Source organism: Somniosus microcephalus, unplaced genomic scaffold (genome assembly GCF_052327205.1).
Source record: "Somniosus microcephalus isolate GS21.2 unplaced genomic scaffold, FLI_Smic_1.0 unresolved_chr3, whole genome shotgun sequence".
NCBI lineage: Eukaryota > Metazoa > Chordata > Chondrichthyes > Squaliformes > Somniosidae > Somniosus > Somniosus microcephalus.
The window spans coordinates 36,551,728-36,557,245 of record NW_028225181.1 but is presented as its reverse complement, the minus strand read 5'-3'; the positions used below and the strand labels follow the sequence as shown (position 1 = coordinate 36,557,245).

The 5,518-nt window shown below is 43.1% G+C and overlaps 1 non-coding gene across 1 annotated transcript; it reads left to right on the top strand.

The window, feature by feature from the left end:
* The first annotated feature begins 1,055 nt into the window (after positions 1-1,055).
* Positions 1,056-1,129, top strand: trnai-gau (transfer RNA isoleucine (anticodon GAU)). The gene has a single exon. It is a non-coding gene; the product is annotated as a tRNA-Ile (tRNA).
* The last annotated feature ends 4,389 nt before the right edge of the window (positions 1,130-5,518 follow it).

The window sequence follows — 5,518 nt, the reverse complement described above, 5'->3', positions numbered from 1 at the left end:
GTTTCTGTACCACAATGGGTAACATATTGGATTCGAGTCAATGGTCGAAAATGCATTCAAATTTTGTGTGTTCCAGTCCCACCAAAGGCGCTGTTTAGTCGGGTTATAGTGGTGAGTTCTTGCAGCAAAACCACAACTCGTTTATTAATATCATTCAAGAAATGGGAATCGCCAGTGAGGTCGGTTTAATTGTGATTATTTAACTTGTCAGCTTCAATCTGCGCACTGCCTTGAAATATTTTCTTTAATCCACGTGTATTGCGTTGATCAATCCTGTCCTTTTGCCATGCACCATCTCTTAATCTCTGTTAATATCTCTTAATCTCTCTTGCCTTCCATCCTATCATAGACCATCCCTTTTGTTCTTCCCTCACATCCCCCTTTTACCGGCCACTGCACTTGCTTAAAAACCTGCTCCATCTCCAGCTTTTTTCCAGTTCTGAAGAATGGTCATCGACCCGAAACATTAACTCAGGTTCTCTCTCCACAGATGCTGCCTGACCAGCTGAGTATTTTCAGCATTTTCTGTTTTTGTTTCAGTTTTGCAGCATCCGCAGTATTTTGCTTTTGTACCAGTCTATTATGTCCACTGGAGCTCAAACATTCTCTGGAGATGTCAGTCCGACCTGCTGCAATGCTAAAAAGCCATAATTTAAACCTGGGAACCTCACCCTTATCAACCAATGAAAGTCCCCCAAGGGAGAATCAAACCCCAAGACCAACAATTCTGTGGAAACGAAGCCGGAAAATCTTGCTGCCACCCGCAGCAGACCAGCCGTCCTTTCAGACCACTTCTGTCCATCCAATCCCACCTTCTTATACGATGTACAGCAATATCAAGTGGTACACGAAGTATTTCAATTCAACAATATTGGTCTCACTTCACCAGATTCGGTTTGACAGTCCTCATTTTACATTTTAGAATTACTTTCCCTGATATCTCATTCGTTATTTCTTTCTTTACACTTTTCTGCTGGTGTTGCAGGTTAGGGGTATTTCCATCCGGGATTCTATTTTGTTTCAAATGAATGACGCAAAGCATAGATTTCTGTGAGGCCGAAATACCTCAGTTGGGAGAGCGTTAGACCGATAATCTAAATGGGCCCTGGTTCAATCCCGGGTTTCAGCAGTTTTGTGTTATTTCGTGCCTCTTTGGTCCGATTCTCAAACTGATGAATTTATATTGAAGTTCGTTATCCGGCACTGATGGATTAGGTTTGAATAGAGAGACGTCAAGAATGGTAAACATTTACATCGACTCTATTTACCTTTTATTTCTCTATCAGCTTCTGTCCTTTTCTGTGGTTCTTGTCTCTCTCATTGCCGGATGAACATTTGATTTCATGCATTTTTACAAAACTGATGCCTTTTTCACACCTGGGGCCAGTCAGACAAGCTTTGTCTGTCTGTTGCTGCTTGTGACCATTAAAGGGAACAGGCCGTGAGCTAAATCTTTAGCAGCAAACCGAATAAAGACAAATAAACCGAAAGTGTGTTAATCAGTGCAAAGGTGCAATCGATGTCATTCACCATACTTTGCACCTGACATTGTGTCTGTTTTTGTGAAGGCGTTATGTGCACCGCCTCTAACCAACTGGGCAGATGGCCACAAAGACCCATCTCGAGTGGGTGCGAGCCCCTCGCTGGGCGGTTTCTCAGACTGAGTGACAGAGTTATTGTACAAACAATGACCACATCCCTTAAACATTGTTCTGATGTAAAATAATAATTTCCAAATAAAAACTGTGTAATGCGAATTAAGTACTCTGCCACAAATTTCCCTTCACTGCCTGTCCTGCCCGTTCACCCAGATCGGCAATGTCAAAAATGTGCAATCAGCTTCTGGAAGCATAAGTCCTTCCGATACTTTAGGTGACGGTCTGTCAGAAATGGTAAGTTTTAAGGCAGATTCAGGAAAGAAAACATTTTGGCCAATGAGTTAAACGATCATGGCAGGACTCGAACCTGAAATCTTCTGATAACTTCAGGATCAGCACCAAGAATTCAGACGCCTTATCCGTTAGGCAGCACCGCCACTACGAACAAACAAATACATTGATGTGGGGAGAATTGTGAGCAAATTCAGGGCAACAGCTCATATAAATGAGTGGATTGAGGAAAATATGAACATATTTCGAATTAATGAGCAGATGCGCTGCGAGCTGGGTTCACACCTGCGCAGAGAAACCCAATTTTAACTTCGAACACAACACCTTACAACTCGGTCATCACAGCTGAATTCACATTCCTTTCATAAAGACTGAAACACTAACAGATCCGGGACTTGTGCTAACCCAGTTCAAGCTGACACAGAATGATCCAGGACGGACAACAATCCCGATTAGGATTAGTAGCGAAGTCAGATGTCTTATCCTTTAGGCCAAGGATATTTCATGTACAAAGCGGCTATTTTGCTTCTGAAAGCTGGCCCTGCTTTTGCAATGCTTGCCTGTCGAGTGGTCCCGCAGGTCTAAATGTAGCGACTGGTTTCAAAGCACCAATTCAGATTGGTGCAAATGGAACATGTGCACCCAGGAACAGCAGTGATAGCAGAGCAAACTTAACGGCGTAAGTAGGTGAAAGTGAAGGTTAGATTAATGTAATACTGCAGGAAAGTGACAATGAAATGGAAGGAGGAAAGAAAAGGAGGGCTATTGATTGTGGAAGGAAGAAAATGCTGGGAGAAGAGGCGGGTTTGAATTATGGAGCATCAAGCTCAGGCATCTGACAGCGCGGGGATTTGAAGGAGTGAAAAGGTTTTCACCACCAGCAAAACAATATTAATTTATTGACGTAAAGTTTGACTTTTCGCTGCGTTCTGTGATAAGCTGCCACCGAGAACAGAAGATATAAAGCGAGCAGTGCCGTGACACGGATTCAAACCGAGGTTGCTGCGGCCATAACGCAGAGTATTAACCACTATACATCATGGCACCACGCATCTGCGGCCACAGCAAAGTCACACAAGGCACTGCATAGAACAGATGTTTTTAGGTGAAGTGAACAAAATCAGCCAGAAATTATGAGAGCGATGGAATTAGACACAGGCCCCCACAGGGACTGCAGCCTTGATGCAGAATGGGAACTGGTGCAGGCGTAGTTTCATTTCAAAGGATTGTGGCCCTTTCACATGAGAATAAACTCACCCCTGGAGTTTCCTAACAGACAAAGGAATGGTCCCGCTGGGAGTTGAACGATGTTTATTAAAGACTTGGATGAAGGGATCAAGTGTACTGGTTGCTGACGATACCAAGATACGTGGGAAAGCAAGTTGTGAGGACTCCACAAAGAGTCTGCAAAGGGAAATAGATAGGGTAACTGAGTGGGCAAAAATCTGCCAGATGGAGTATAATGTGGGAAATTGTGAGGTTATCCACTTTGGTAGGAAGAATTAGAACCGAAATATTATTTAAATGGAGAGGGACTACAGAATGCTGCGGTACAGAGGGACCTGGGTGGCCTCGTAAATGGAACACAAAAGGTTTGCATGCCGGTACAACAAATAATTAGGAAGGCAAATGGAATATTCTCCTTTATTGCAAGGGGGATAGAGTTTAAAAGTAGTGAATTCTTGCTACAACTCTATGGGGCGTTGGTGAGACCACTCCGCCACTAGTGCATACAGGTTTGCTCTCCTTATTTAAGGAAGAATATACATGCATTGGAGGCAGTTCAGCAAAGGTAAATATGCAACACTGAATCGACGTCTCAGAAATATCCCCGAACTTGTTGTGATTTTGGAAGCTGAGACAGGAAGTAAACAGAGATGGAAAAGCACAGGGAAATAGACAAGTGGAAGAGAGAAAAGAGCAGTTCACTGTCAGAATGCTGCAACAGGCAGCTGCTAAATCCTGTCACCCGGGACATCGCCGGGACATCTCTGATTAAACTGTCACAAACAGTGCCAATACAAAACTCCAAACTTTGTTAAATAATTTCAGTAAACATTTTAAATTAAAGCAGTTACTTGAAACACTGCACAAAAAAAGACTCGTTGTTGGGAGTCAGATCGTCTTATCTTGGTATGCTTCACTTGTCTGTTTGGCTGTGAATCCTTATGCTGCATGTATCGGTCAGACTAGGACTATGTTCATCATAAAACAGATCAGTTGTCGGTTGTCTGGTAATGGGGAAGCTAAAGAAACCACTTGCTCAATGAAGCACGCATAACATACATTAAGCACATCGATACTGATAACTAAAGCAGACCCGAGACAATCACCGTCAGTCAGTGGTCTCGTGGCCTGATGGACCAGCTTCCTGGCTCAGGTGATGATTGTGTTGTTTATCCCAGGATTGCAAGTTCCAGTTCTACCCTCGGCGTTTTACACACCGGGTGAAAACATCTCCTATAAGAAACAAAATCATTTTACATCAGACCGTTTCAAAAATTCGCTGGCCTGATGAAACGGGAATAAGTAAATTGGTTTCACCGACTGAAGCTGACTGTTCATTTAAGACATTGTCGACCTGGGCGCACAGGCTGGACTTTCACCAGAATGTTACCAGGGCAACAAGCGTTAGATTATGTGGAGAGATGACAAAAACTAGGCTTGTACTTAATGATTGTGAAATGAAAATTTTTCCCCTGTGTGACTTGTGTAGTTTTGATCAGTGAAAGGTTTGTGAAAGGGAACCGAGGAGACCTTTTAGTGTGGGACCGAATTGATGTTGTTTAGTTTAATAAATGTTGTTTAATAACAGTGTCAGTGCAGAGCGAGGTGGCTCAGCGGCTCACCTTTTCCCTGGAAACGTCCTCGGCTCAGCCTTGTCGGGGTTTCCGTAGTGGAGTGGGCATCACGTTTATCTCACATGCCAAAGGTGCCCGGTTCAATCCCTGGCAGACACATTGTTTGCAACTTGCTCCAGATGAACTTCCTGGGGCGAGTTTCTTCTCTATTGTGAAAAGGGGCAACAATCGGCCGTTCCTGTTAAATTTTATAACGGATTCCTGGTGCAATAAGCACTGAACATTTATTAACCAGAGTCTTACAATACAGTCTGTGAAATGAGACGGGTGGAAGTTCATCACATGAAAAGCACAGAAACTGATTAAAGTTTCACTGTCACTCGTTTACCATGTATTTCCATCAGTCTGAAACAGAAAGTTAACAGTTGTCAATGGCGATTTCAACAATTATTCATCTTTCACAGAGTTTCTTAATTTTGTATTATTAATTTAATAAGGTTCAATTTAATTTAACATTTCCCCGATCGGGCATCGAACCTGTGCCGAGGAGGTTAGAGTGCTGAATCCGAACCACCAGGTGGAGGGACAAGTAATGGATCAGCACAGTTGATGCCGAGCACTAATTAAATAGTAGAAACAGAAAATGCTGCGAACACTCAGCCGGCCAGATGGCTTCTGTGGAGAAAGAATCAGAGTTAACGCTTCAGATCAGTGACATTTCATCACAAGTCCTTCATCAGAATCTTTCCACAGATGCTGCCTGACCAGCTGAGAGTATCCAACATTTCCTGATTTATTTCAAGTTTCCAGGATCCGCAGTGCTTTGCT